At 35.5% G+C, this 8570-nt stretch overlaps 1 pseudogene; it reads left to right on the top strand.

Annotated features, from left to right (window-relative positions):
* Positions 1 to 3920: 3920 nt before the first annotated feature.
* Positions 3921 to 4013, top strand: LOC111822241 (uncharacterized; annotated as a pseudogene).
* Positions 4014 to 8570: the final 4557 nt, after the last annotated feature.

The following is an 8570-nucleotide window of genomic DNA, read 5'->3' as shown; positions in this document are numbered from 1 at the left end:
TTTTGGTTTAAGTGAAAGAAGGCATACCCAAAGGCCACGTATCACATGATTCCATTCATACGAAATATCCAGAAAAGGCATATCTATAGAGACAGAAAGCAGATTAGCAGTTGAGGGTGGCAGAGAACGGGGAATAACTGCTTAATGTGTATGAGGTTTCTCTTTGGGGTGATGAAAAAGTTCTCGTGGGGGGACCTCATACCATCAAGAAAGCAGTGCCAGGAGCAGAGCGCATCCTTTGGACCAGGGTCCCGGTGCCAAGAAGCTCCTAGTCCGGGGGAACACTGATGAGAAGGCCAAGAGAGAGAAAAAGCCTTCCTTTGGAGGAGCTGACACCCTGAATTTGGACTTTTAGCCTACTTTACTGTAAGGAAATAAACTTCTCTTTGTTAAAACCCAAAAAAAAAAAAAGTTCTCGAACTAGAGAGTGGTGCTGGTTGCCCAACATTGTGAATGTACTTAATGCCACTGAATTGTACATGTTAAAATGGTTATCAGAAACCATTCTAAGAAATTCTGGGAAAATAAATAACAGCCAAGGCTGAAACTCTGTTTTCAAATGATAGACAGATAGATAGATAGATGATAGATACACAGAAAAAAATAAAGATTGAGAGATCCTCAACTTTTTAAAAAACATTTCATAGAAAAAAATAATATTGATGCTTTTTATGTATGAATCCGAAAAGATCTCCAAAAAATAATATGTGAAAAAATGTGTATAGTATTGTCATGGATTGAATTGTGTCCCCCAAAAATATCTGTCAACTTGGCTAGGTCATGATTCCCAGTATTGTATGATTGTCCACCATTTTGTAATCTGATGTGATTTCCCTATGTGTTGTAAATCCTGCCTCTATGATGTTGATGAGATAGATTAGTGGCAGTTATGTTGATGAGATCTACAAGATTAGATTGTGTCTTAAGCCAACTTCTTTTGAGATATAAAAGAGAGAAGTGAGCAGAGAGACACGGGGACCTCACACCACCACGAAAGCAGCACCGGGAGCAAAGCTTGTCCTTTGGACCCAGGGTCCTGCGCAGAGAAGCTCCTAGTCCAGGGGAAAACCAATGAGAAGGACCTTCCTCCAGAGCCAACAGAGAAAGAAAGCCTTCTCCTGGAGCTGACACCCTGAATTTGGACTTCCAAATTCTTGCACTGGTCCCTTTTAAACTCCTGAATCAGTTTTAGATCCCAGTTCTGTGTAGGAACTGAATTCCCAGCCCCTGGAGTCCCTGGATGGCACAAGTGGTTAAGTGCTGGACTACTCACTGAAAGGCTGGCCATTCGAATCCACCCAGAGGAACCTCAGAAGAAAGGCCCAGCAATCTACTTCTAAAAGGTCACAGCCGTTGAAAATCCTACACTCAGTTCTACTCTGAAACACATGGGGTCACCATAAGTCAGAATCAACTAAACAGTAACTGGTTTGAGTTTTTTGATTTTGGGTTTTTTTTTTTTTTTTTTGATTTATTATTTGCTTCAGAACCTTGAATACATAGCCCTTTGCTTTAGCCCCATTCACTGCTCTTAAGAAACAAGCTATGCCTTTCTGGTTTTCTCTTTTAATATTTTATCTATAATTGCTGAAATTGGCTTAAATGGAAGTATTACATGAAAGCAAACTTGTTAAATGATCTTCACCAAAACTCCAGTGAAAACATCCGGAATTTTTTAAATATATATATATATATATATATATATATATGATACATTGAATAGAAACATAAATTTAAATTAAGCTCTAGAGAAAACATAGATATAATAGAATGATAGAGCAGAAGGGAAATAATAACAGCTGTGCATACAATAAAACTCTCGATTACCAAATTTGGGCTGCAATTTGTTATTCATTTTCTTTCTGTCAAAATAAGAAGAGAAATAAAATCTATTACAAAATTTGGGTCACAAAGGAAAAAAAGAGTATATCTCATTCTTGAATAGAAACAGCCTTTCTTGATTCTTAAATTGAGGTGAAATTTTGGCATTTGTCTTCATATAGAAGTCATTGAATATGGAAAAGGTTAATGTCCTCAACAATATTTCTACAGGAAATGCAATGTAGGTGTATAAGAAAGGATTTTATTGCATTTTTCAATGCAATCTGAGATCATGACACTGAAGTATAATTCGGTGAAGGCAATTCTGTTGGAGACAAAACCAGCCTAGCCAAATATATATCTTCTTGATTATCTTGCTTTATACAGGGATAAAAATCTAGAATGTCAGAATGGTTGGAAGTCAGGAGTTTAAGTCCATCTCCATGTTTCATATTTCTTTCAGCAATCCTTTTTTAAAATTCTGAAAAGTAAAAAGTTTACTTTTTTTAACTGACTGTGGAGAATACCGATAATCTCTGTCATGAATATGCTACAAAATTAATACTAGAACATAATAAGACTGACATCCTTTTGTAAGAGATAACTTAAAGCAAACAGATGCTCTGCAATGGTCTAAGAAAGCAGTTCTCAGACTTTTGGTCTCAGGATCCAAAGAGCTTTAATTGGATCAATTATATCCTTAAATATTTAACAAGTTAGATATGAAAATGGGGAAATATTTAAATATATGTTTATTTTAAAACAACAATAATAAACTCATTACATGTTAATGTAAATGGTATATTTTCAAGGAAAAAAAACTAATTTTTCCAACAAAAAAATTCATTGATAAGAGTGGCATTGTTTTATATTTTTACAAATCTCTTTAATGTTCGGTTTAATAGAAAACAACTGCATTCGCATCTCTGCTTGTGCATTCAATCTTTTGAAAAATGTTATTTTAATTAAAATATTAAAAATCTAAGCTCTCATAAATATAATTGAAAAAAGGACAAGCGTTTTAATTATATTTGGAGATTTTGGGGGCATCTTTGATACTACAACAAAGCTTGACAAGTAGCTATTTATTAAAGGTTAACTGCAACATGGAATCTGTACCTCCAATGGTTCGCTTGCATTTTGAATGGATTTTTTACCTATGCATGATTTTGTAATATCATGTATTGGTCATTTGGAGACAGTTAACTGAGTTATGCATGTCTTCCAAATGTTGACACATTTCACTTTACAATGTAAAAAAATTACAGTCTTTAGTATTATCACCCATCTCATTAATAAAGCTTTTAATTATTGGGAAGTTGTCAAGCTCACAGTGACAGATATAAGTTTTCTAAAATTCTAATTTTCACTTGAAAGCTCAAATTTTATTATTGGTAACAAATATTGTTAGTTGTGAAATGACAGGCTCACCTTACTGATTCTTGAGAAAATTTCTGCAAACATCTAAATCTGAATAACCATAGTTTGTCTGTCAATCATTCTTTCAAGTAGAAGTGCTGCTTCAAGAAAATTGGACATGTGCTTTTCTTCAAGATAACCATCATAGTTCAGTATGCAGCAGTGTATTTCCTATTTTATCATAGAAAATATTAAAATGAAGGGTACTCATGAGTCAGGTTTTAATAATTTGCTGTTTCTTCAAAGACATTCTTAAGTAGAACTGGCTTTTTTTTTTTTTAATGTGAGTAAATGGCAGTGAAAAATGCAATAACTACTAGTATAGTTTGGTTCCACTGTCCTGATTTGTGATAAGGTGCTAGCAGTTTTATCCGCCACTGTTTCTGCAACACCAGTACAAATGTCAACACAGTGAAAAAAGGCAAATAACATCTTAGTATTATCATGACAACAGTTTCCACCTCTTGGACCCCCTGGGATATCTAAGGGTGCATAGATCATGATCGGAAAACCTCATTCTAAAAACTTTTTCTTTATTTCACATTTCTAGAGAGAACAAAGCATAGCTGCTGTTTTCTGTCAAAGCAAGTTTAAGACAAGATCCTAGATTTAGGTGCCTATGAGTTGGAATTGACTGGATGGCAACAGGTTTGATTTTTTGGTTTGGTGGAACAAGTTCTGTACTGCTTCGGCAACACATATACAAAAACTGGAACAATACAGAGAAGATTAGCATGGCCCTTGTGCAAACTTGTGAAACATTCCATATTTTTTTTTGGACACCTGGTGTGCAGTGGTTAAAGTGCTGAGCTGCTTAACAGGAAACGTCTGCGGTTGGAAACCACCAGTCGCTCTGTGGGAGAAAGATGTGGCAGTCTGTTTCCATAAAGATTACAGCCTTGGAAACCCTATGGGGAAGTTCTACTCTGTCCTGTAGGGTCACTATGAGTCAGAATGGACTCCACCTCAGTGGGTTTAAGGAGCCCTGGTAACGCAGTCATTAAAACTCTCAACTGCTAACCAAAAGGTCAGTGGTTCCAAACCACCAGCAGCTCTGTGGGAGAAAGATATGGCAGTCTGCTTCCATAGAGATTTACAGCCTTGGCAACCCTATGGGGTTGCCATGAGTCAGAATCCACTTGACAGGTAGTGGGGTGTTTTTTTTGTTTTTTTGTTTTTTGTCTGTTTAGTGGAACAATTCTACTGAATTATTATATTAAAAATAATAATAATTTTTCTCAATAGCAAAGAAACAAATGTCAATAGGAAAGAAACAAAGATTTAACTATCAAAATAATTAAAAGTATCATAGCAAAGACTATAGCTAAAAAAGTTCCCGTTGGAACTATTTCTAAATGTGTTTATTTAAAACCTTCTTTCAACTCTGGGTAATTTTAATTTGGCACTTGAGTTCTTTGGTACTTTAAATTTATTATTTATTTGAATTAATAATCATTTAAACCATGAAGACATTTTATTATTTGAGGAGAGGGTTAACATTTAGTTGAAAATCATAGTTTTGCTATAACCACCTAAGGAACTATTTAAATCTAAATGCTTAATTTTAAGGCAAGATTCTACTCTAAACTCCATTCACAGAGTTTTTATTTCTTTAAAAATGCATTTTAAAGGTATTATTTTATGGTAAAGACTATTTATGACAGCAAGTAGTTGTTCTCCACTACCGATTATACACTTCTTTGTTTTGTGATAAAATCTGAATTTTAGCTGGACTCACAAACACCCACAAGAAAGAGAACTACCTCTAACTTCCTGGTAGTTAGATATATGGTGTGAACAGGAAGTGATCAATAGACTGTAAGAAGATTTGCGTGGCATTTTCCAAGAATCTTTCTTAATAGAAAGCTGCACATATTCTTTACCCCACCCCACCCCCCACCATCCTGTTGTCTACAAAGCAGATAAGATGCCTAGAACTGGAGGGTTGTGTTGTTAGATGCCGTGGAGTAGTTTCCGACTCATAGCGACCCTGTGAACAACAGAATGAAACACTGCTGGGTCCTGCGCCATCCTCACATTCGTTGCTTATGTTTGAACTCTTTGCTGCTGCCACTGTGTCAATCCATCTCCTTGAAGGTCTTCCTCTTTTTCGCTGATCTTCTACTTTACCAAGCATGATGTCCTTCTCCAGGGACTGGTCCCTCTTGATAACGTAACCAACAGAGTTAAACTGTTCCCCCTCCTGGAATGTAACCGACAGGGCTAAACTGTTCTCCCTCTTCCCATCACACCAGATCTGTTGAGTTCCTGAAAAGAATTTCTGTGTAACAGCCCAAGGTCGTATTACTGCTTCTCTGCTCAAGGCCACTTCACTAACTGTCCCCCTTCCCTCATTCAGACTTGAGTGGACATGAGCAATAAGCCACAAAGCTGTTCTTAGATTAGCTTCATGTGTCATACCCAAAAAAACACACACACCCAGTCGCCATATTGCAGCTCTCCACTGCACCCCCATAGAAGTTAATTAGTTCCTGAAATTGCCCACCTATTCCCAGAAACTTCATGAATTATGCATAATTTCCCTATCCTTAATCCTATAACTGCCCTAGAATCCCCAACCTGGGGGAGTTTGATTTGAGACTTAGTCTCCAGGGTCCTTGCTTGATCGGCTTGCAATCAAGTCTACTTTCTCTTTCTCAAAGGCCTGGTGTCACTCAGTTAAGTCAAGGGGTGGCACCAGGCAGGACACACCCTCATTGGGTTGGAATAACATATCCAAAGTATATGAGATGAAGTCTCACCATCCTCAGTTCTAAAGAGCATTCTGGCCTTACTTCTTCCAAGACAAGATTTGTTCTTCCTTCTGGCAGTCCATGGTATATTCAATATTCTTTGCCAATACCATAATTCAAAGGGATCATTTCTTCTTCAGTCTTCCTTATTCACCATATTCAATTATGAGATGATACTGGAAATAGAGGAAAAACACAAGAAAGGGAAGGTAGAAGTAACTTACCTGTTCTGTATCTTACTTCCAGATATTTACAGGAGACAGAAATACATTACTGTCTTACTCAAGCCTCAGAAATTTTGGATTTTCTGCCCATTTCAGATAACATAAAATATATTTCCCTTTCCTGTTTCCCTTGCCTCATTCTACCACCAGTAACATTTGACTTATAAAGTCCTAAACCAGTATAAATTTACACTCTGAAACGATTCCCCTTGGAAGTAACTTTCCAGAGGTACTTGTATTCTTGGCTACAGTATTTTTTTCCTGAAAACTGAATGCTAATAGCTATAGGAATAAAAAAAGTTAGTGATAAATTTTTTCCCTTCCTTAGCATAAGTAGGAGCCCTGGTGGTGCAGTGGTTAAAGCAACTGATTACTAACCGAGAGGTCAGTAGTTCAAAACCACCAGTGGCTCCGCTAGAGAAAGATATGGCAGTCTGCTTCTATAAAGATTTATAGCCTTGGAAACTCTATGGAGTCGCTATGAGTTTGGAATCAACTCGAGGGCAGTGGGTTTGGTTTGAGTTTAGCATAAATAAACAACATGCTGTCATTAAAAATTACATACATTATTTAAATTTAATTTTAGGAGTCCCTGGGTGGTGCAAACAGTAAGTGCTCAACTACTAGCCAAAAGGTTAGCAGTTCAAACCAACCAGAGGCTCCTCAAACAACAGGCCTGCGATCTGCTTCTGAAAGGTCACAGCCTAGAAAACCTTATGGAGTAGTTCTACTCTGCACACATGGGGTCGCCATGTGTCGGGGTTGACTGAATGGCAACTGATAACAACAAAATGTTTAATTTTAATTTTCCCAAGTCTTCAATACCCATAATAATCAGAATATGACTCTAAGAATTTGAATAGAATAAGATTCTCTCACAATGCTGGCAGATGGTCTTGTCTGATTCTCTTCAGCAAATATAACCTGCTGGTCTGACTTCTTATCTATGGAGAAAGAGAAATGGTCTCAATAGAAGCTTTTTGAGAAATTAAATATAATCTCTATGGTGTATGTTTTAGAAAACTATAGAACCTTTCTCACAAATTACGCCCTGAAGGAAAGTGAAGAAAAGATTTTTAAAGTCACTGGTCATAGACACAGTTCTAATATATAATACACAAGTGTATTCATCACTCCTGCAAATAATATTTTACAGTTTGATCTTTTTTTTTCTAATTATTTATCACAAGTATCAAAAATAAGCTGTATTCCTAAAGATATTTTAAGAAATATTCCTTTGAAATGAGGAAGTTTTAATATCAAAGTTATGATTTAAAAAATAGAATAAAAGTTAATCAAGATGTGTTGTGAGATTGTTAACCATTGTCATAGGGCAACATTTGTAGTAACTGTTAAATGGGAGACTATTTTGTCCTGTAAGCCTTCATCTTAAGTGAGAATAACAGCACAATTAGAAGAGCGTAGTCAATGTCACTTAAATGTGTATGTAAAAAAACAATTTTAAATGGCGTATCTTTGGCTATGTGTATTTTCACAAAAGGAAAAAAAAAAGTTGAGAATTTAGAGGGTTAAAATGTTGTGGGGTTGTTAACCAATGTCATAAAACAGCATGTGTGTTACTGTTCCATGAGAAACTATCTGTTCTGTAAGCCTTCACCTGAAGTACAAGAAAATATTTAAAAAAAAAAAAAAAAGTTAATCAAGAAATTCACAATAAAATTTTCATTCTTTTTTTTTATTTATAAGGATATACTATATTTTTCCACCTTTAGCTATATTTTCACTACTATTAAAAGTCTTATACATGAATTTTTAAAAGCAGCAACTCATCTTCACATGTTTTTATCATCTAGAATAAATGTTTTGGAAAAAGAACCATACTTACTTGTTCTAGAAACAATACTACATAGCAGTTATTAACATGAGCTTGTGAAAAGATTTTATTTAGAAATGTCACTGTTATAGATGTAATGTTTAGATTCCCCCAGACTCTAATTATGCTTCGACAGTGCTGTGTAACAGAGCAGAATGTCTGTCTTAATTGAGTAAGCTCTTTAAAGGTAAAAAATCATTAACATTTCCAAGCATCAAGTTGTTAATTTACTAAATTTTATTTACTACTAATATTTGAATGGCAGTGGGATATAGTAAATATGTTCAGGAGATGTAGTTTCTCGTTGTAAACTTCTATTAATGATGTAATTTGAGCAAACCATTGTGCTTCTCTGAAGTTTAGTTTTCTTTATTGTAAAATGAGGTGATTCATGTTGAATCCTAGGATCACTTCTAGCTAGAAAATGCTTGAAACCATACAGCTACAGCCTAGAATATTCTTCTCCAATTTAAAAGTAAAAAGTGAGACAATGACACTAATTGCGGGAGAAATAGACAG

The sequence above is a fragment of the Trichechus manatus genome, unplaced genomic scaffold, assembly GCF_000243295.1.
Source record: "Trichechus manatus latirostris isolate Lorelei unplaced genomic scaffold, TriManLat1.0 scaffold00142, whole genome shotgun sequence".
Classification (NCBI taxonomy): domain Eukaryota; kingdom Metazoa; phylum Chordata; class Mammalia; order Sirenia; family Trichechidae; genus Trichechus; species Trichechus manatus.
Note: the sequence above shows the minus strand (reverse complement) of the source record. Positions and strands in the feature narration are given on the sequence as shown.